General features: G+C 39.7%; 1 protein-coding gene and 1 pseudogene across 3 annotated transcripts in view; one reads left to right on the top strand and one right to left on the bottom strand.

The window, feature by feature from the left end:
• Adam23 (ADAM metallopeptidase domain 23) overlaps nt 1–24141 on the top strand; it is a 165466-nt gene that overhangs the window by 46018 nt on the left and 95307 nt on the right. The window lies entirely within an intron of this gene.
• Nucleotides 977–24141, bottom strand: part of LOC123460077 — a 33132-nt pseudogene continuing 9967 nt past the window's right edge.

The following is a 24141-nucleotide window of genomic DNA, read 5'->3' as shown; positions in this document are numbered from 1 at the left end:
GACTTCTCATTGACCTATGTTAGCCAAATGCATAAAGTTCTTTCTAAGCTCAGTGAAATGATCAATAGATTTCCATTGATGGACGCTTTTTATGAACCATCCCAAGTACTTTTATTTCACAAATGTTTATTGAGTGCCTGCTAAGTGCGAGGCCCTGTCAAAATCACCAGAGATCAGTCCTCCCCTCATAAAGCTGACAGAACAGTGGAGGAGAAAGATAAGACCACAGGCATTTAATGAAAGCCAGAAAAGTATCATTATGGGGAGAATACAGGATGCTTTTATTCACACAGGAGGGGCATGTAAGTTAGACTAGGGGTCAGACTAGACAAGAAGCTAAATGCTTATGGAACGATTTCAGTTTATACCTACAGCTTGGGTATTTTTCTTAACTCGCACAAAACCATATTTTTAAATATTAATTTTTTTTCATTTTTATTTAGTTATTTTAGAGTAACAGAGAGAGAAAGAGGTAGAGAGAGAGAAAGAGAGAACGGGAGCACCAGGGCTTCCAGCCACTGCAAACGAACTCCAGACATGTGCGCCCCTTGTGTATCTGGCTAATGTGGGTCCTGGAGAACTAAGTCTTGAACTGGGGTCCTTAGGCTTCACAGGCAAGCGCTTAACCGCTAAGCCATCTCTACAGCTCACAAAACCATTTTTTTAAAAAAATATTTTATTTATTTATTTGAGAGAGAGAGACAGAAGAAGAGGCAAAGAGAAAGAGAGAATGGGCTCGCCAGGGCCTCCAGCCACTGCAAACGAACTCCAGATGCATGTGCTCCCTTGTGCATCTGGCTTACGTGGGTCCTGGGGAATTGAACCTGGGTCCTTAGGCTTCGCAGGCAAACACTTTAACCGCTAAGCCATATCCCCAGCCCCACCATTTTTTATAAATTGTAGCTTTGAGGCATTTTATTGCAAAAACTTGGTGCTCATATACATAATCTAATATGAACTTAAAATTCAGCATCCATTACTTCTTTTTTGTTTTTTGTTTTTTTTTTTTTTTTGCTTGGCCTCCTACTAAATCTTTAGTTCCATTGATTTTGGTGCTATATAAGGACATCCACCTTTGTCTGGGTGATTTAAGAGCATAATTTCTCAATGAGCTTCTTTTATTGGCAGTACAATTTACAATCTGGTATTAATGCTGCTTCCTGTTTTTTAAATTTGGGTTCAATCCCACCTCTGTAACGGCCTCCACTGAAGGCTTTAATAGACTTTGAAAAACTTGTTTACTTGAGGCTGGGTCCACATGCTCCACAGCTCATAAAACACAATGACCTGCAAATCCTGAAGCAGTCTGACTGCTACCGCTGTACTGGCATGGGCCAGACTCAGCTCAGCTGTCCCTACTCTGGGGTGCGGATCATTTCAGCTTGGGGCCACAGAGCTTTGCCAGAAAGCAACATGAGCCTCTCAAGCCCAGCACAGTGAAGTCCTAAAGCTCTTTTTCAGGAGTTGACCACACAGAGGCTTGACGGATAAGAGAAGCTAGAGACCTGAAGGTGTGCACAAGGCATGGGGCATGGAGTGAGAGAACATGAAGGCTCAGAGAGATGAGCAAGAACACACAGCTCGTGAGTGACAGAGCGAGCTCAGAACCCAGGGCTGCCTGTCGTCAAGTCTCTTACGAGTTGAGACATGACCTTAGTCCCTTTGTACTGCTGGGCAGAATGCCCCAGACTGTAACACCACAAACAACAGAAGTCCATTTCTCACAGTTCTGGAAGTGAGGGAGTGTATGATTACGATGCCAGCAGACCGGATGTCTGGTGAGGGATGTCTGCTTAAGATGTTGCTATGTCCTCATGTGGCACAAGTACGAAGTAGTCTTCACGTGGGGGAATGAGGTGAGAGGTCAGACTACTTTCAGAAACCTGTTTTGTAAGGGTGTTAATTAACCTCATTCAGAAGGGTGGGCCTTCATGGCTTAATCATGGCCCAAAGGCCTTACCTCTTAACATTATTGCTTTGGGGTCTAAGCTCCAACATGAGGTTTGGAAGGGCATATTCATTCAAACCATGGCAGGTACTTTTCAGTTAGAAAGAAATCTCACTGAAGATGTGTTTGAAAAGCTCTATGAAGGTGAACCTTAGAGAAATAAAAAATACATAATTGGTCTTTTACATATTGCTTTGCTTTTTACTATTCCTACTCCATGTACAAATTTAGCTCATAATAACAAATTATTAAAATTTCCTCTTGATTCTATATAGATTTATATAAAGTAACAGCTTAACATCAGATGAAATGGCTCATTAAGATTCTTGGTGGTTTTCTGTTGCCAATAAGGATGGCATTATTTCGAGAACTATTTCTCTTGATGATTCACAGGCTAGAGTCTCATTGAGAGACTCATTTCTCCTACTCTTTTAAATTAATTGTACATTAGGAGCCCCCAATATTAGACTCCTTGCTATGGCTTGTGATTTGCTTATAAAAAATGCACTTTTGAAAATGTCAGCTCTAATTCATCGTCCATAATGATCACCATGTGCTTTAGTGTTCACACTATTTTAAAACAAAGCAAGTGGTAGGCTTACAATTTTTTTCTGCATAACCTTTTTAAGTTTAAATAATTAAAAGTAATTAAAATTATACCTACTGTTTTATTAGAATGTTTTTCAAGTAAGAGGCTGAAAACCTCTAATGTGTTATATAATGCACATTTCACTTCTTCCTCATTTATTTTTCTGCCCAAGTGAGTTCACACATGCAATAAGTCTGACTGTACTCTGTGACTCCTAACATAAGGACAGACTATATTTCCTATAAATCCCTATGGTTTGTATTTTAATACTCCTTCCAGCTCCACTGAGAGGCAATTAACAAAATTGTACATATTAATATGTATAATGTGTTATTTTGTGTCAGTGTATGATGTGCGTGCGTGTGTGCATGCACGTGTGTCTGTGTATATGCAGGTGTGTGTGTGTCAGGGTGCCTGGATGGAGGTCCCAGGACATCGTTGGGCCTTGCTTCTCGTCTTCCAACTTGTTCGACTTAGGGTCTCCCATTTTATTGTTCACTGCTGTGCTCATTCACCAGGCTAGCTAAGGCCACAAGCTTCTGGAAAATCTCCTGTCTCCTCCTCCCTTCCTGCTGTATGCACGCTGCAGTCACAGATGCCTGGCACACACTCTAGCTTTTACATGGGCTCTGGGGAGTCTGAACTTAGGGCCCCATGCTTGGGAGGCAGGTGCTTTATCTACTGAGCTATCTCCCCAACCCTGACACAATGTCTTGATATATATATATATACACTGTGGAATAATCACCACATACCTCCCTGACACAGCTTCCTCCTTCTCTTCTGCCTCTTCCTTCCTCTGTTCTCCCTCATTCTACTCCTTTCCTACCCAAACTTCAAGTATATAATACAGTATTATAGACTTTGTCACTGTGTTGTACATTAGATCCCTAGAAATTATTTATCCTCTTTGACTGAACCTTTCTTCTTTTTTTTTTTTTTTTTTTTTTTTTGAGGTAGGGTCTCACTCTAGTCCAAGCTGACCTGGAAATCACCATGTAATCTCAGGGTGACCTTGAACTCACAGTGATCCTCCTACCTCTGCCTCCCGAGTGCTAGGGAGTAAAGGCGTGCACCACCACGCCCAGCTAGACTGAAACATTTTGTCCTTTGACAATTAAGGATTTCTTAGTAATTGTCTGGCAGAGGCACCTGTCTGGTCTTATTAGCATTTTTTCCATTAGGCTGACCTGGTGTCTGACCCTAAGATGATACTTTGCTTTTTAAAATATTCAGATAAAAACAAAAAAGTAAAAAAAAAAAAAAAAAACAATAAAAAAATTCAGACAATGGCAAAGGGATTCTCCATGTGAGTTCCAGCTGTTGCCCACCCTTCTCCTTTTTGCTTTTTACTCTGTGTTCGCTTATGGGAAAACAGAAGTGAAATAAATATATTTCCTTTAAGGAGCCCGCACTTTAGAGGGGAATCAGGGAAAGGGGGGGCCTTGGTTGATCTGCCATTGCAGGCGGAGAACTTCAAGGATGAGTAAGTCCTTCAGTACTCTTAGATGTGATAAGGAACAGAATTCTGTTTGAGCATCCGTTAATTTTCACAGATGAGTCACTGACATGCCGCGTTTATAGATACATATAAATGATGGCTGTTGGGACCAGCTCGCTGTTATTTGCATCATTTTTCTCACTGATGTCTCTACCTGATATGGCTTTAACAGATAAAGCTTTATAAGCTGCACACAGAAGTACTGATATTTTACCTGGGGTGAGAAATGCCTATGTGTTCTTATCTCTTTGGGGCGTTCAGTTAACTCTGGCCCCATGAAATCATTAGTTTATTTATGGCTGAAGGGAAACACTTAATGAGAGCAGAGCTCTCAGAAGTAAATAATATTTCTACCTCTCCATCCAGCTTGGAACTTTCAGATTCTGTGCATGCTTTTGTGCTGATGGACTATGAAAAATGAGCGAGCCACCAGAAGCCATCCATGTTCTTTTTCATAAAGGCAGCACGAGGCAAGGTTTCCAGATCTGTAGATCTGTAGATTACGGTAGCAAATTGTTTTGTACCCAGCGCTGTGCACAAAATACTCATATTACATTTTCCTTGCTTTGAGTGTACATCTTTCCTCAGGATATTCAGTTTGGAAAACCATTTTAATGATGAAAATATTGTATGCCTTGTTTGAAAATTTCTCTTTGCTGTTTTTTTGAGCAGGGAATCTTTTTGTATGATGAAGCCCATGATATAAGGTTTGTTAATGCCTGGTTGTGTTGATGGATACTAATATTAGGGTATACCAGCTCATGTTCAGGTGTTGTTTATGAGATAGTCATGCTTGTGACAAATACTTTATCTGCTTCACTGAGCCATCACCTTACCCCTAGCTAAACTTTTTTGTTTAGTAACATTTATTTCTTCCTCAATAGTGCATGGTATGGGTTCTGGAATGGAATATTTTTCTCAGTATAATTTTGTTAACAGCTCTTTGAACTTTCTCCTTTCCTGCCTAGTGGGAGCTATCTGCCCTTATTTGACTTGTCTAAGTGTTTGACTTCTGAATTTCTACTCCAAAGGCAGGGGGATTTATAGAGGCTGTTACTGATGAAAGGAGCCTTAATAAGGACACCTAAGTGACAATAAAGCATGTGTGTTTGATTATTTCCTGTCACCAGGAACAACTTGAAGCTTTAATAGACCTTACTTTTCTGTAACACATTGGGGTTAGACTCTTTAAGGCCATGCGGGAGGACTTCTGGAGGATGCAGTTGGCTCTTATCCCCACTGAGACATCTGCTTGTGCTCCCAGAACACCTCCAGAGTTGACATAGCCGCTGTTTCAACTAAGCTGACTGCCAGAGAGCCTTCTTTTCCTCTTTCTCTCTCTTTTTTTTTGTTCCTTCTTCCTGGTTTTTGTTCTTAAAAGCCACTTACTCATGGACACTGCATATTAGTATACTTTAGTCACTTATCAGTACCTTTGGGAAATTGGTTCATGAGATTGCTATTGTCCCCAAGAAAATAGCCAAAGTTTTGTTCATTTATGGTCACCTAGAGTACAGAAAAGATTACAGGTCATTTTCTATGAAGAAAAGAAAGTTATAGAAAGGATTTTTCTAATACATGAAAAATACTACATTTGAAATACGTAAGAAGCTATTTATAGATTTCTCCTGCCGTGTTCAGTACTATTGAACAGCAGGGGATTTTTGAAGTCTCAAAAAGATTTTTTTGAAATCCTTAAGAACTTTCTGCAAGCTGAAAGCCATCTCAAGTTGAATTCTGCCAGATTTTGCTGTCTCGATGTTTTACAGAGGAAATAAACTTAGTGTTGTCCACTACGAGAGGACCACTCATAATTAAATATAATATAAATACAGTAGCATTGAAATGCAAGGAGATAGTAAATGAAACACAGCACCCTAAATATCTTTTTAGTTCTTCAGATACAATATTAGACTATTGCAAAAGTCAGACTTGATGTTAACAATTAATTTGAACCTGATCTGATTGTTTTGGGAGCAATAATACTAAAAGCACACTAACTTCCTTTTTCTTAGTTTAGGTATGATGGTTCTGCATAGAAACATGTTATAGAAATTGTCAGTGTGAGGTACCATTATTTCATGTTGATTAATTATACTTAAAACAATGTTAATATTATTTACTTAATATACTTGGTATTTATTAATTATTACTAATACATCTACTATCCAGCTCTGACTAGAGGCTCCCCCTTTTGGCATGCACACAGCAGGCATCTGTGTGTTAGAGCATGCTGCTTAAAATGGGTATTTGAAAACCAGGCATGATGACTTATGTCTGTAGGTGCAGAATTTGGGAGGCTGAGGCAGGAGAATTATGAATTCTAACTACCTAGGTAGCCAACCTGGGCTACATGGTAAGACACTGTTTCAAACAAAATAATACCAATATAAAATACACCTCAATCAACCAACCCCCACCCAACAGAAATAAAATGGCTATGCGATCATTGTCTATGCCCAAGACAAGTCACCCACTGATGACTTTATGTAAAATTTCATGAATAACTGCAATTATTTTCCTGCTATGCTACTTGTAAGCCAGCAGAAACTTCTCCTTTGTAATGAGGCACTTAAAAGTCTTCTTGTTTGGTTTGCTTGGCTGGTTTTAAGGCATAATGTTCATTGAATTTTTAGTATATGATACAAATATTGGTGGAAACGAATTGGTATCCCCGTTTACTTTGATGAAGACTAGAAGTCTAGCACTTATAAATAACATGCTTTATAGATTTTAACTTATACGTCTTAGGATTTCAAATGAACTTTTAGGTTTGGAGGGCTGCCTTATTCATCTTTCACATTCATACCATGCAACAGTTGATCTGAGAAAGGCCCTGTAGTTTTTAAATTTTTCTTTCTTGTCTTCATAGACCCCTTTGTATTTTCTCTTCTTATTTCTGAATGCATTTTATATAATATTTTGTGTATGTTCTTTTAAAATCTATTATAGTTTTATAGGTATTTAATATGAGTGATGCCATCTATAGATCTGTATTCAGCTCAGTATTTAAAGATCAGTGCCTGTAATTGTGGACGACTCTTCCATACTGTCTAACTGTGGTAGAGGATTTTATGGAGTGCATCTGATACTCATTCATTTCCCCAGGGATAAAGATGGAGATTCTCTAGAATAAGCCTCATCCTAATGTGTATGTATGAGCCAGTATAAATGAGGCTAGTGTGCCCGCGGGAGAACGTCTTTGGTGCACACATACGGAGCAGGATTACTGTGTACACTCAGTTCCGCCGTGGCACTGCGGGATTCTCCTCTTTGGGCTGCTGTAGCAGATAGCCTAAGGTCACTGGGATGAACCTCCAGAGCAGACACAGTTATGGAAAGAAGGGAATTTATTTGAAACTTACAGCTCCAGGGGAAGTTTCATAATGGACAGAAGAAGCTGGCCTGCTTTCACAGATTGAAGCAGAGAGGAAAAACCACCACCCCAAGTCAAGTAAGCACACTTCAGGAACTCCACGCAAAGCTCAAACATTTTGCATATCTTTAGACTGGAATTCCAAATCCTGGCTGGACCCTCGGACCCACCCACAGTGATACCCCCTCCAGCTAGGCAGTTGGAGATCCAAATTACAAGCTCTTAATAAACTCCTGAAACAGTTGGGATACATTCATTCAGACCACCACAGCTGCATAGGTCTACTCTTGAGCAAGTGTGGTGCTAGGCCGGTGTGCCCATGTGAGGACATCTCTGGTGCACATGTACAGAGCAGGATTACTGTGTACACTCAGTTCTGCTGTGGCACTGTGGTATTATCTTCTGTAGGCTGCACAGGTCTACTCTTGAGTAAGCACAGTGCTGGGTGGAATATTTAAATCCAGATTCATTTGTGGACTGACTGAACCAAGTGATTTTTTTTTTTTTTCCCTGTAGACCTATCTACTCTCTGTGTGTTGAGAATCTAATTACTTATACTTATTGGTTGGTAGTTTCAGGAATAGAGGACTAACCTTGTGAGGAGAAGTAGCATCTCCTTCAGTATAAATTGGTTCCCATGGGATTGCAGTGATTTGGTCAGGCCAGTGGTTCTTTAGAAAATGGAGTTTTACTCTTCCTGTGCCTTGTTGCCCAGTGTTGCTATGGTGTTAAGTTGAGGAGTTAGTAAAAGTAAAGGAGGAAGCTTATTTACTTGATAGGACTGGATTCATATTTATTCAAGGCCAAGCACTGTGCCATGTACCAAGAAAGCCCTTGGCACACGTGGAAGAAGGAGTATGAATTTGAATAGCTGACTTCTTACCATAGTCAAGTTTGGAAGGTACCTGTGTGAAAGTTGAGGAACAAGGTTGAGGGAAGGAGGAGGGAAGAAAGAATATATCACTGGTTAGTACATAAGACTGCCTCCATTAGTTCATGTGTAGTAAGTGAATGGCTGGTGTGGCGTGGTGGGGAGCTTGCTTTAGATTTGGTAGCAAAATATCTTCCTTTGAACTCTGATCCTGTCATTGGGGGAGATCATGGGACCACTTGGAGCCTCAGTGTATTGAACTGTAAACTGAGATCCGGGGCGGGACTCACTGAATAATGGCTGAAAAGGAGCTTCATGTAGAACAGACATGTAATAGGTCCCTTCAACAAAGTACACTTTTTATGCCCTGACCAGTCATCAGCTCCTTTGCATAGATTCTGCCATAAGTTGATTCTGGCCTCATTCTTTTTGATGGCTGTTATAAGAATTTATAGGCAGTCTCTATTCTTTTTGCTATACATAGAAACACTCAATTGAAAATATTGTAATGTTCTATTTAAGATCATTATGGTTTCATTTACACACTTATATATGCTATGGCTATGTAAATTTTGACCTATATTTTTTCCCATTGCCTGAGACACATAAAGTACTATTTTTAAAGATTCAGTGAGAAGCTTTATTTATACAGATTTCTGGGAATGAGTTATTCTACCTTAAATAGGTTTTTCAAATAATAAAATTTATGCCTTAATATGTTAAACTTAAAAAAAGTCATTGTTCAAAAACTTCTTATTATATCTGGATATTAGCTGTAATTTTACTTTGCTGTATGGTTACTGTTTTGCCTGTTTGAGCAGGAGGATAATGATAATAAATCTGTACTCTTTTTATATTGTAGGCTATCACATTTTGCCCTCAGTTAACCTGACATTTCAGCCTTGTTCGTAGCCATTTGTTCCTTTTTGACAAGTTAAAGTCAGAATAAGAAATAACTAACCTTATCAGCATTTTCTGCAAGTTAATAGCCAATAACCTTGAATAAGGTTACTGACCTCCAGTCTCTTCTATTCCAATGTCAAGAGATGTCCCTTTAACACAGAGACCACAAAGGCTCCATAACTTTGTGCTTTATGTCTTGGGTGATGGCCATATTCCAGGTGCTTAAGAATGTGAGGCATCTAAGGTCTGATAAACAAAATATCTTGTTTTTACATTATAATGGAATCGTGTTAGAAGTGTAGCTGTTGATTTGACATGTATTTTGTAATTTGTTAAGTCATAGGAGTTTGCACCAAATTTCATCATTTACAGAGTGTTATGATTTAAATATGAACTAGACCCTTAGAGGCTTGTGGTGTGAAGGTTTGGTTCTAGTTGATGGCTATATTGAGAGGTGATTGGATCACGAGGGCACCGACTTAGTGAACAACAAATTGAATGAGTGGGCTATTGTGGGGTGTGGTTAGAGGAAGCAATCACTGTTTTTCTTAGAAAGGGTTATCTTGTCCTGGGTTCGTTCTTTCCCTTCCCTTCCTGGCTATCATGAGGTGAACAATGTTCTTTTGCTGTACACTTCTGCCATGTTTCCTACCTACATTAGGCCCATTGCTGTGGAGCCAGCCATCCATCCATCCACTGAAACCTCTGCAACTGTGAGCCAGAAAATCCATCTGCCTCCTTTAAATTGTTGATCTCTGGTATTTCATCACAGTGACACAAAAGCTAGGGAGTACACGGATTGACACGCTGACCCTAAGGAATCGATCATCATTCCTTAGGTCCTAAAACCTGAGATATACTGAGGTCTGGAGCCCAACACTCTGGACTTCCAGCCCGCAGCTCTTGGCGTTCTTCTGTTATAACTTGTAGAGCGTTGCCAGGGTGATTCTTAAGTATATAAGCTACAAATTACCTAGAGTTATCAAGCTGTATATTACGTGTCCAGATATTTTATAATATTTAAGTAGTAAAGGTTAAATAGAAAAGAAGTTGGTGTATCTGAGCTTTGATGAAGATTCTGAGACTGGGAATGTAGGTTTGGAGGTCAAATGTCAGACCTCATTCCCATAAGTTTTCCTTTCATGACTTTGATAGGGCTGGGTGGCTTGCAGATCAAGAGAGGAATATCAAACCTACTTCTTATTTGAATTTGCTAATGAAAATTTCTAACAGTGAAGTCTTAGATCTGGTTTTATCCCCAGAATCATTAGCAAAAGTACAAAAGTTTGTTTGGACAGACTGAAGCAGCAGGAATTGAAATTCAGATAGCCATTACAGCAATGATGTTGTATTTGTGGTATGTGCTGCCATGTCTAAGTGCCTTGGGTGAATTAAGTCTTTAATCCTCATAATGGCCGAGGAGTGAGTTACTATTATTATCACCCCCTTTTACCAATGATGAATCTGAGGCATGAAGGAATTAAGGTGATGTTTGTATAACTTGTAGCCCTGAAACTTAATGAGTGTTTGGGCTCCAGAATTCTCTTGGTGTTCTAAACAAGCAGCCTCTTCACCTGGGAGTGCAAAGGTATCTGAATATTCACAGAGCTTCCCAGATTTTTCCAGTGGGGAAGGGAAGGAGGTAGGTGTGGAAAAGAGAGACAGGAGAGATTCCTGGGAAGGTCCAGCCTTCCTTTAGTTGGTCTCTCAAGTGAAAAGTGTGAAATGATTTTCACACGCAGAAGAGTTAGGAGTCTCTGTCACCTTCTACTTCCTTGCTGGTGTGACGACATGACGCTGACTTTCCTGCTTCTGACATGCCTTTGCCACTATAATGGCTTTTACTCTCAGGAATTCTGAAATAAACCCTTGAAGAAGTTAAATTTAGAACTGGGAGGGTGGCTCACACCTATAAACCCCAGACCTTGAGAGGCAGAGGCAGGAGTTTCAAGGAGTTTCAAGTCATCCGAGGCTACAGACTAAGTCCCTGTCTTACCCCCTTCCTCAGACAAAAGAAGAGTAGTTTAGAGCTCTCGTGCATACATGACAGCATTGTTTTTCTTTTTGTTTGTTTTAAATTACCATATGCTTTTCATAGGCCACTGGGCTCCATGAAATGACTTTCCAAGATTCTAGACAAGTCATTTGTTTCGCTCCCCACTACCACCTCTCTCAGTAAAAGGCAGGCTTTGTACATGCATTATTTGTCATGTGTCTTGTGTAGAAGAAAGGGCTTAGGAGAAAGAATAATACACAAGCATTCAGGATCGTGGTGGTGGGGAAATAAAATGGAAGCAAGGCAGAGATGCAAATAGTAGGAAAGGAACATTGAAATGTGATGGTCTTAGCCCCTGCTACAAGCATCATTGAGTGGTTTATATTATCTGGATGGAGAGAACTTCAATTTGTCTTCCTTTAAGGCTAATCCACCTACTCACAATACTGGCCCCCCATTTACCTTAATATTGCTGGGTTCCCCGTCTCTTGCCTTTAATCTTTCAAACATTTCCTGAGGTGTGGCTTTAATTCTGTCTTTGCACAGTGAAGTCAATATGTGGCCTCCAGTTGGATTGGGGATTGCAGACCTGGTCTTCTTGTGTGTAAGGGTCTTTGTTTTTGCAAGGATGAAGCCTTACCTATTGGGAAAACTTTCTTACCTTCTGTTATGTCCACAGAACAACCCAGTTCTTAAACAGGTCTAAAATTACTATGTCCCTTAGTTTTGTCTAAATAGAAAGAGAAAAATCTTGTTTTCCAGTTAATCATTCTTTTATTTTGACGTTGAACAGCAGGCATTTTTTTTTTCAAAATTAATTGCTGTGTAAACCCAGCAGTACAAATGAAAAAGAGTGGGGAGGCTGAAATTATTTTTAAAAGTACAGAAAGGTGATCAGAGGATCTGAAGATGTAGGATCAGATTGTACCTTGTCTTGCAGTAATAGGAGATTTATGTCTATTTTTAGGAGTCTTACCTTCCTTTGAACATTCACATAGTGAGAAAAAAATATAGCACTATTTAAACAACTATAACAAAGTACGTTTAAAGTTTTTAAATTGTCTCTCTTTCTGTGTGTATGACGTGTGTGTGTGTGTGTGTGTGTGTGTGTGTGTGTGTGTGTTGACACCCATGCACCAAGGGTCTTGTGTGGAGGTCAGAGGACAGCCTTGGGGTGTTTGTCCTCTGTTTCCACCTTGCTTGGGGCAGGGTCTCCCTCTCTCTGCTGCTATGTGTGCGAGCTTCTGCATTCTCCTGGCCCTTCCTCCCATTGCTGCTGCTGCAGGCCCATTGAGATGACAGACACGTACATCTCTTTGCATCCAGCTTTACAGGGGTGATGGGGAACTAAAGTGGGATAGGCAGGCTTGTAAGCAAGCAACTTTAACTGCTGAACCATCTCCCCAGCCTCTATTGAAAGTTTTGAGAATAAAATCCTAACATTTTGTATGACAAGTTGAAGTCAGCCTTGCATGAGGACTAATGGTATGGATTGTCCCCAGTTGCTTGTTTCCAGAGTGTATGTATGTATTTTAATGAGATTTTTGTCTGAATGGCCAGTGCTGTGCATTCTCCAGTGGTAGCTTTATTTTTGCATTTGGTCTTACGGATATGAAAATTTGCAAAAATACTTTGTACATTCATAGGTATCTTTGAGCTTTGTTGGAGTGTTCTTTTTTTTTTTTTTTGATAAGTTTTATTCTCATCCTTATAACAATAATCTGGGAACAAATGAGTAAAATCTGGGTATATATCCCAGATCTGCATGCTGGTGTTCATCACACTGGGTTGAATTCCTTCATTTCTAGGTCTGTTTTCTAGTAGAAATAAGAGTGTTATGTGCTGGGGAAGAAGAGGTGAGGAGGTAGTTTTCTTTTTTTTTTTTTGAAATTGCCTTGTTCATTTTTACCTACTAGTGAGCATTGCTTTGGTAAAGCTCTCTGCTTTTCAGATATCACTTAATAGGCTAGATGATAGCACACACTGAACTCCTACCAAGCTTGAGATGCTAAAGTAGGCATTTTTCTTAGTAATAAAGACCTTGTCTTATTTCTGAGAAGTCAGCAGCAACCCAAGACTTGAAACACAAGTCCCTTTGTCTCCCCGTGATAATCCTGATGCCATTGATCTCCATCCAGAAACCAGGCTTCATTAAAGTGGCAGCTTGCCATGGTGAAGCAATGGCTATTCCAAGTTCCTTGTTCTTCCTCCACAGTTATAGCCCTGCTGTTCATGAACTGTCACATAAAACACAGCTAGTGGTGGATGTCTAGAAAGCTATTTTGTGTGCGTGCGTGTGTGTGTGTGTGTGTGTGTGTGCTAGCCACAGTGTGCATGTAGAGATTAGAGGACAATTTTGGGGTGGTCCTTGCTGTCCCGTCTCTTGATTTCACTCTGCCTTTTTTTTTTGCTATACTTGCTATATTTGCCATGAGCTTCTAGGAAATTCTGTCTCTGTTTCCCAAGTCAACATCAGCATGCTGGGATTACAAAAGCCCGTCGTGACTTCCAGCTTTTTCCATGGGTTCTGGAGATTGATAACTCCGGCTTGAGTAGTGAACACTTTATCCACTGTCAATTTCCCCAGCTCCAATTATCAGTTTCCCTTTCACAGTCAGTAAGCTCGGAATGTCTGAAATGTGGAAGAATGACCTCTAAATCAATTCTTTTAATTTTTAAATATTCTATTGAGTTATTTGCACGGAGGCGGGGGGGGGGAGGGGAGGGAGGAAGGGAGAGAGAGAGAGAACATCAGGGAGTCGAAGCACCGCAAATGAACTCCAAATGCATGCGCCACTTTGTGCATCTGGCTTTATGTGAGTACAGGGGAGTCAAACCTGGGTCGTTAGCTTTGCAGGCACGCACCTTAGCCACTGAGCATCTCTCCAGCTCTATTTTCACCTTTTAAAAATTAGTTATGGACATACTGAATATATGGAAACATCACATGTTGCTACCATCCTTTCACTCATCCCTGCCCCTTTTCTGAAGGGGTCTTCCTCATTGGGGTCACAGGTTATCCCAGTGAAGATTGTGGGTTCTGTGTTGTGGAAAAGTCAGTCAGTTACTGGGGAGAGGCAATGTCTCTGGGCATGATGTCTCAACTTGTGGCTCTAACAATCTTTTCGTCCCCTTTCTGCAAAATTCTCTGAGACATGTTGGGTGTGTTTTAAGTCTACTTTAGTGATGGGCTCTTAGGAGCCTCTGGATCTCTGCTTTGGTAGGTGTTGAGTGTCTTCAATGTCTGTCTCCTTTTCACCTGGTGCTGATTGTCAGGTTCACCATGGAAGCAGCATTCTTGCTCATCTCCACAGTTTCTCTGTGGTTTCACCTGGGGCTGGGGTGAAGTGCGATGGGTAGTTTATCTCTTTGGCTGTCATTCCTGCCTGAAAAGGAGAAGCAGATTCTTCACCAGAGAGAGAAGTCAACACAGTTTAAGTGGGATAAGCGCTATTAATTTAGAGAGAATAGTTTTGAAAGAAATATTGTATTATTTTTTGCAAAAATAATACCTATTATTGTGAAATTTTAGAAAACACACACAGTGTAAGGAAAAAGTAAACAAAAACCAGATTGCTCTTCAGAGATAACCATTATTCATTTTTGTAAACTTTCTTGAGAGTATTCTAAGTATACTGATATACTGAAGTCTTGGGAAGATAGATGTTTACAAAAATGAAATTATTCTACAATATTTTAAACATAACTGATCATATTTAAAAAAGTTTTAATTTCCAAGTATGAGATTTGAAAGAGAAATAATTGAAATTGCAGGCTTGTGTGTATGGATGAGGGTAAGCACACAGGTGCATTTGTACATGTGCCTAGAGACTGAAGTAAGCATCAGGTGTCCCCCTAACTACTCTCCACCACATTCACTGAGACAAGGTCTTCCACGGCACCTGGAGCAAGCTGCAGGGGTCCACCTGTCTCCTCTTTCTCAGTCTTGGTATTATAGGCATGCACTGCCACACTTGGCTCGTATGTACACGCTTTACCTGCTGAGCCACCTCCTTGGCTCCCTTGAATGTTTCCTCATAACAAAATAATTGATTTGTTCAAAATGTCTCACTAAAGGGCTAGAGAGAAGGCTTAGCAGTTCAGCGCTTGCTTGTGAAGCCTAAGGACCCCGGATCAAGGCTCTATTCCCCAGGACCCACGCTAGCCAAATGCACAAGGGGGTGCACACATCTGGAGTTTGTTTGCAGTGGCTGGAGGCCCTGGTGTGCCCATCCCCCCCTCTCTTTCTCTACCTCTTTCTCTTTCTGTCTGTCACTCTCAAATAAATAAAAATAAACAAAAAAATATTTTAAAGCAGTATGTCTTTAAAAAATGTCTCACTAAAGTTACAAAGATTGTTGTTGGGAATTATTTAAAAAGAAACATTTAGCTAGGTTACATATTTGAAATAAAAATTAATACACTAATACTTCTTCCATTTTATCCTGACTTATTATAGTTCTCTTTGTATACTGTCAAGGTTTATAAGATTTGTCCTTTAATCATTAGCCAAAGTCTCTGCAACTAATTAATATTAAGCAAATATTCTTTTCAAAATAATTTGAAAGGCCCATCATAGCTTGTTATCATATGGTTTCTACATTCTGACTGGATTCCTTGCAAACAGAGAAGTAGATCTTCCAAGAGAGAACCCTAAGTGTAATATTTCAAGAATTCATGTTGAAGTTTATTTATTGTTGCTATAGTTGAAGAATCATTTGACTGGATGTGAAAATGTCAAATGCCACTTTCTCTAGGACTTTACAGAAATGACTCTGCCTCACTGGAGTTTTCCCTCTTTAGAAGGTACGTCTTTCCATCCTAGATCATCATACCATTATTCCTCACAAGTTACTTTACCAGGATTAATAATGCCATTCATCAATATCGCTTTATCAGTTTTTCTATAAACATGATTTGCCATTTAGAATCATAAGTTTTCAAGTCTTTCTTTGCTTTTATGAATGTTCTGCTCCGCTCTAGCCCATTTTCCCCCTTTCTTTGTATTTTAATGCTTTATTCAGGAACACAATGGCATGTACATGTCATTCTATTCGTCGTCCACTATCTCTGAACCATGCCATCACTGATTACTGACTGTGTTTTCATTCTTTATCCCTTTTCTGTTTCTGATTTAATTTCCATCCTTGTCACATTTATTTTTATGTCATTTTTCCCTTCTGAACTTTAGCTTCCTTCCCATCTTCTTTTTATGATGTTCCTTTGAGGTTCCTTTTAAAAAAGAAGTTATTTCTATAGCTTCTTTGAGGCTACAGTATTTTAACATTTCCTCTGTTTTCTTGTGGTGCATATCCTTCATTTCCCCCGGGCTCAGGCACTTCCCTTATTTCTTCTTCCATATCTATGCCTAGGCCCCCGTTCTCTCTGTGTCATTATTCGTCCATGCTCAGAGACAGCTGTCCGCTGAAGTGAAGTGTGGGGAGGGCAGTGAGTAGAGACAGGGAGGGAGAGCAAGCCAGTGCTCTTCAATTTGTTTGGATTATTGCTTTTAATCACGCTTCACCTGTCTCTTGGAGACTGCTCCTTGGAGAAATGTGTCTCTCACTGGGGCAAGAGTGTGTTAGTGACGTCAGTAGAGCTCATGGCAGTCTCCCGGGAGCTCTGTGTGGCAATCATGTACACCCACAGTCCTTCATGTACCTCTGACGGATTCTGAGACCTGTTAGGTTCTTGGGAGGTATGCGTTGGCTCAGAAGTCACAGTATTTAGCTCGAGACTAATGTTTCTTTTTTGAGCTAATGTGTAGTGATTTTCTTGTTCCTTTTTTTCTTCTGTTGTTATTTATAAGGAACTTAGCTGTGTCAGGAATCCAAACATGGAATATTAATGATAGTCTTAGAAAACGAGAGGGGAAACATTTTCAGTTCTTGGGAAGTTCACCATTGCGTAAGTCACAATGGCAGTAAATTTGGACTACTAGGATGCATGACTCTGTAGCAGCATGGGTGGGTTGGGTAGAAACGTTGACTAAGTTATCCAAACACAAGGGGAAGGTGCCTGATGTTTTAGGTATGTAGAGTAGTTTCAGTGACACACAGGGTAAATAATAGGCAACGCCAGGAAATGATACAAAAGTTTTAGCATTGCTAGCTGCCTGCTCATTATCTGTATGTAACCGTGGCATCAAGGCTAGAATTGTTCTTTTCACTCATGTATGAACTAAAACAGTTAATTGCATAGTAGTGAGAGAGGAACATAATGATAACTATAGGCAAAGAAGGAGAGGAGAGAAGGAAGACAAAGGGAGGCTGGATGACATGTAACAAACACACAAGTTTTATAGGAAGAGTAAGTTCTAATGGTCTATAACACATAGATTTTAGTTCCCAACAATTTATTAACATGTTTTATAAAGAACTAGTAGAGGATTTTGGAGGTAATACAAAGAAATGGTAAATGCCAAAGGGGAAGGAAATTCTAATCAACCCTGATTTGATCATTACCCATTTAAATATATAAAATTATCACACTACCCCATGAAGAACAGTTATATGTCAACTAAAAAAATATAAAGTTTTAAAGTTATCTTTTGTTTTCCAAAACAAGCTGCTGTGTCCCCTTTCAAAGGTTGAGCAAAGGAACAATTCTTTTCTAGTTAAGATTATAGAAATGTTCAGGCATGAATCACAGAAAAATGAAAAAAAAAAAGCCTTATGCTATTTTCACTCATCTTCCTGATTTTTGGATAGCTGCTTAGAGTGGGCGTTTAAATTATTAGCCGTTTCAAAATGTCTTCTGGTTTTAGATATTATTAATCATCTGAAAAGGCTGCTAAGTGCCATTCCATGGCCTTAAGATTTAAAAATTATGTGCAGAAGAAGCAGAGCAATTTATAATACTGGTCTGACCCTCTGATTATGCATTTAAAACACTGCTAGAATAACCCTCTTCATCATTATTGGATGCTCTACATATTCTCAGTATAATGTATTGTCTTTGATGAAAAAGTAAGAGCTCTAAAAAAGTCTTGCTTGAGAATAAGCAAAAAGTTTCATAAAGATACTGCATATATGAAGGCACCTTAGCATAACCAGGCTCACTGGTCTTGCTTTTCCTTAGACTCACTGCTGGTGCTGGTATCTGGAAATTTTACTTCCTTGCATAGAAACTTGTCAGTATGATGAGAGAATGTGGTTGTGAGAGAGGGAAAACATTTGTTATGAATTCAGGAATACATTTTTATTTATTTTTCATTTATATTTTGTTTATGAGTGTGAGAAAGAGAGAGAGAGAGGGAGAGAGGGAATGAATGGTCATGTCAGGGCCTCTAGCTACTGCAAATAAACTCTAGATGCATGTGTCACCATATGCATCTGGTTTACATGGGTACTAGGGAATTGAACCTGGGTCTTTAGGCTTCACAGACAAGTGCCTTAACTGGTAAAGCTATTTCTCCAGCCCAGAAATATATTTTAAATGAATAGTATCTACCAGCCATGCAACTTTGGTGAATGAAAAACAAGATGGATCTTTTTTTTTTTTTTTAAAAATAATTTAAGTTCATAGATTCTTCCAGGGAAGGGCAAGAGCTAATATCATTTTCCTTCTACTTGGAAGCCAGTTTGTCCAGGGCACTGCTCTGTATAAGGTTTTCTAGCTAGATGTGCCACCACACCTTCCTCACTCACTCACTTGCCTGAGAATTCCCCTAGGAAAACAAGTGTAGGGAGGTGTCCTAGTTATTTTTCTTGTTTCTGTGACCAAATACCTGACAAGAAGCTTCTTAAGGGAGGAGGATTTATTTTCCTCGTAGTTTGATGGTGGGGAAGGCATGGTGGCAGGAGCACGAGGCGAAGTCAGGAAGCAGAGAGAGGACAGGAAGCAGGGATGGCCGGTAAACTTCAAGGCCTGCTCCCCTAGTGACTCACTTCTTAGCTAGGCCCCATCTCTCAGAGGTTACACAACCTTCCCAAGGAGCACAGGAAAGTGTTCACACATGGCATTTTAAATGTAAACCATAACAGGAAGAATTTTGTTGGCTATTTTCTTCCCTCCCTCCCTCCCTTTCTTTCTTTCTTTCTTTCTTTTTTTTTTTTTTTTGGTTTTTCAAGGTAGGGTCTCACTCTAGCCCAGGCTGACCTGGAATTCACTATGGAGTCTTCGGGTGGCCTTGAACTCACGGTAGTCCTCCTACCTCTGCCTCCCGAGTGCTGGGATTAAAGGCGTGCGCCACCACGCCCAGCTCTGTTCTCTCTCTCTCTCTCTTAATTTTCTGTTCTTTTAGCCCACTAGTACAAGATTTAACTATTTTGGGCAATAAAGTCAGATGTAGTTCCAATCCTGTCTGGCCTGTTATTTTGTGACATTTCTGAACTTTTCCTTGCCACACTTTGCTATCCTCCAAGAACTTTTCCCTTTCCAAGTTTTTCTCTTTAAATAGAAATGGACTCCTACAGGCACACTGGCGTCTAAAAGTGGCCCGATAGGCCTGCTAATTTTAGAGCAGGAGAAAGTTGCTTTTGTTCTCTGTGCTTTTCGCCTCCTACGTGTTCTTCGACGTTTCCTCCCCTCTGGTCTTAGTAGTGACAGCTTTCTACTTCCACATGCTTTCTCTGTGTCCTGCTTCTGGCTCAGCTTGTCTCATACTTAAAATTGTTAATGTCATAATTGGACCGGGCTCTTCTATTTCTGTTAACTGTATGTTTTTGGGTTCCTTTTCCTCTAATTTATTCAAGTCACAGCATGTATATAATGAGTGGAAAGTATATGTATACAATTTCAGGAATAATAAAACTTCACATTCACATATGCCCACCACCCAAATTGACAAAGAGAACATTCGTAGTGTCTTAGAAGACCACTGTGTGTCCCTCACTACCATATGTCATCCACTTCCACCTCCTACTCAGAACTCCTCATCTTGAAGTTTAGGTAGGAGATTTGGGAATCTCACCCCCCTAGAATACATAATAGTGACAAAAAGAAGCAGTAGCAGTTGAATTTTCAGTAACAACATTAGAAAAGAGTTATGTTTATTTATAGCATCCTGTAGTGTAAAACTTGTTTAGAATTGAGAGCAGGATTAAAATTTATCTTAATCTCCTCAGGCTTGTTCCAACAAAATATCACAAACTAGGCTGTTTAAATAACTGACATTTTCTACACTTCTAGAAGCTGTGAGGTCCAAGCTAGGTGCTGGCATATTTACTTGCTGGAGGCCTCTTCTAGACTAACTCACGACTGTCTTCTTGCTGGGTCCCTCACATTGCACAGAGAAAGAGACAGGGAAAGTTCTCTGATCTCAGTCTGCTGTTGGAGATTAAACTCAGGGCCTCACTCATGATACCTAATTTCTTTCTTAAAGAGACACAAATTCCATCATGAGAACTCCACTCTCATGAACATATCTAAACCAAATTACTTCCCCAAGGCCTCCACTTGCAACAAACCCGATGGGGCGTAGGAGTTTAATAGATAAATTTGAGGTGGTGGTTGTTGACTATTCATAGCAATATTGTTGCAGGGTTTCAGCTATTCATGTTGTCTCACTGCTGTGTTTTGGATGTAGCTTACTTGTTTGTACTCCACAAGTGTCCACTGTGATAAAGTAATTATTCCCACATGCTGCTGCCAGAAGCTGGTGGAGACTTTGGGAATCTGGGCTTCAGGTGAGATCCTGTTTTCTCTCTGAATTCCTGTTTGGCATTATAAATTCATCCACATACACCCTGCCTTGCTCATGATGTGATTCATGGCTTGTCACTAGAGCTAGACCTGTGCCATACTATTTGGACTTCTACCATCAATACTGTGAGCTAAGTGAGGCACTTACTTCTTCTTATAAAGTTATCTGCTTTGTGTATTTTGTGGTGGCAAAGGCAAAATGATCAATATGCTTATTGATATTAGGATAAGTGGATAAAAAGAATAATTCAGGGCTGGAGAGATTGTTCAGTGGTTAAAATCACGTGCTTTCAAACCCAGGTTTGATTCCACAGTACACATGTAAAGCCAGGCGCACAAAGGGGCACATGCATCTGGACTTCATTTGCAGTGGCAAGAGGCTCTGGCTCTCTCTCTGTACTTGCAAACAAATAAATAAAAATATATGGTAAAAACAATAATTCAGCATATATAATGAATATACCGAGTGGGCTGAGTCATCTAACACACCCTTATGTGGTGTTACAAGGAACAGTTGAGATTTTTTATGGTGTCCTATCAGTTTGAGGAGAAACAGCTTTTTTGATCTTATGGACTTCTTGCTGCTACCGTCACGTGCTCACTGAGGCTCTTCATGGCCTCGTTTCTGACCATGCGCTGAGCCAAGCCCTACACGATGCTGTCTTGTCTCACATTTTCTTGTTTTGTTTTCTTAGCTTCTTGACTTGTTGAGTTGTCAGCAACACAAAACCATAAGACTGTCTACGCCATGTAGATGACTGAATAAGAACTATAGTTGAGCCGTGGCAAGGGCTTTTCCTATGAGATGATAAATTACTTGCTTTTTCTTGCGTGACGGTCTAGTCTGAGCTCCAGCCTCTGCAAGCGTTTCCACTCCTGGCTGTTCTCTGGACCCAGAGGTCTGACTCTGTTAGGCTGCTGGTTTCTGGATTTTCTTCAGAGTACTTTGCTGTATTTTCTACTCCTATTCTGAATGACTAAGTTTGATATAGGTTCCCTGGATGTGAATCAAATCATTCAGGACCCTTCTCTTTTTCTCTCATCTTCAATCCTACCCATTCTAGAACCTATATTGATACTTAAGAAAGTCACTCCTTTGGGTGACATAGTTTGTGACAGAATTTTCAGTAGGGTTCTAAAAATGCCTGGTTTTAAGAGTAAACTAAAAAAAGACCTAAGTGGAATAGTTTCTCTCTCTCTCTCTCTTTTACTCTGTTAGTCTGTCTGGAATTTGACTGATTTGGAATCTTATAAAGGTTTTGCTTTTGATCCAAATATTGAGAGACACTTTGTGAATGAAAGATTGTCTACCTGGACTTAACATTTCAGACCATTTAATGAAAGTTGGCTGGCTGTAGGAAGAAAGCCCATTTTTAGAAATTATTTTCAAACTTTGATCTGTGCTGCATTTTTAAGCTACAAATTATTTGGTTTTATTATTGACATATCACGTGTACATTAAAAGAACATACCTTTTTATTAGTTACTTTAAATGATCTGAAGTTACCTTTTTTGGAGCATCACAAATAATGATCTAAGTACTGTTTAAAAGATAAAAATTCAGTTTTAGTATTGTGCAAAATGACTAGACTCTATAATTAGGCTGGAATAGATTAAATTACTCACTTCTAAGCTATATACATGTATAAAACCTGTCAAAGTGACATTAGTTGTCATCCACTTTTGTTATAGTAAGATACTTTTGCAGGATGAATACTAATTTTTCCCTGTTATACTTGGTTTTAGTGTGTTAATGATGAAGAATGTAAATATGACTGCAAGGTTTTTTTTTTGTTTGTTTGTTTCTGAGGTTCTCACTCTAGCCCAGGCTGACCTGGAATTCACTATGTCATCTCAGGGTGGCCTCGAACTCTCGGCAATCCTCCTACCTCTGCCTCCCAAGTGCTGGGATTAAAGGTGTGTGCCACCATGCCCAGCTAAGGTTTTTGGTTTATTTTTGTCACAATGAAGTAATGGCTTTGTAATTGTGTTGTCTAATTTTTGTCAGATCTTTGATTGGTTGGTGTTAACTCAGATGTAGGATTAGCATTACTTGGTCATTAGCTTTCAGATTTGTTTCTGTGTGAAAAGTAATTTTTTGTTAGTCATTATTCTGTAGAAAGAGTTATCAGTTTGTATCTTGGAGACTGAGTTGTTTTCTCTTTTGGTTGTGGTATGCAGAAGTATATAGAATTAGAAAAAAATAGCAGCTTCTTAGAATGTTTATGTAAAATGAATGGAGCTGTTCTTTTATAGAAATATATAGAATTAGAAAAAAATAGCAGCTTCTTTGAATATTTATGTAAAATGAATGGAGCTGTTCTTTCAGTACCTTCTGGATTAAAGCTATTTCAGTGCATGGCTAGCTAGTTATTTGACAAATAATGTACCAACTAAATGGAATATGTGTGCCGGTAATGCCCAACTTCCACCTCACCCCTGTGTTAGTTTCTTTTGTGTCACGGTGACCAAAATACCTAATGGGAGTAATAAAAGGTTTATTTTAGTTCATGGTTTTAGTCTACCCTGGTGAGGGAGGCATAGTGGGGTAGCTTAGTTCTTGGCAGCAGGAGTATATGATAGCGATTGTTCAAATCATAGTGAACCAGGAAGCAGGGAGCAAGACATCAAATAGGGGCCTGGCCCTAGGCTTCAAAGAATAGCCCATAGTGAGCTACTTCCACTAGCTAGGCTCTACCCCCTAAAGATTCCACAGCCTCCTCAAATCGCACCAGTTGTGGAGCAGTTGTTTACAACATAAGCCCGTGGAGACATTTCACATTGATCCAGAAGAGCAGGAGATGATGACAGTCGTACTGTGACTTCGCTGTCCTATAATCCAGCATCCTTGGTTTATGCCAGGGAAAAAGCTAGCCACAAAGTGTGAGGTGCCTCTCGCAGATCTCAGGGATCATCAGCTCCCAGAGGTCATGACAGAACACAGTGAGCCAAATGAGAGAGCTCCAGCCAGCCTGGTCATAAACGACACGGACTCTCAAAGTTCTCTACGGGGCAGAAAGAACTCTTTTTGTAAAGAAGCTGTAAAAGAGTGGTAATTTTTCTCATTCTATAATTTCCAGAAGCCTCTTACCTTGTTATTATTTTAAAATGGCACCCTTGGGAAGAATGAAAATTGTCTTTAGAGAAATCATTGGTGCTTTAGGTAAATCAGAGTTTTTTAAAAAAAAATAATTCAAGGCCCAACAAATAATTTTTTTGTTTTTGTTTTTTTGGAGATAGAGTTTCCCTTTATCCCAGGCTGACCTGGAATTCACTATGTAGTCTCAGGGTGTCCTGGAACTCATGGCGATC

The sequence above is a fragment of the Jaculus jaculus genome, chromosome 4, assembly GCF_020740685.1.
Source record: "Jaculus jaculus isolate mJacJac1 chromosome 4, mJacJac1.mat.Y.cur, whole genome shotgun sequence".
NCBI lineage: Eukaryota > Metazoa > Chordata > Mammalia > Rodentia > Dipodidae > Jaculus > Jaculus jaculus.
The sequence above is the reverse complement of the archived record's forward strand: the minus strand, read 5'-3'. Positions and strand labels throughout refer to the sequence as shown.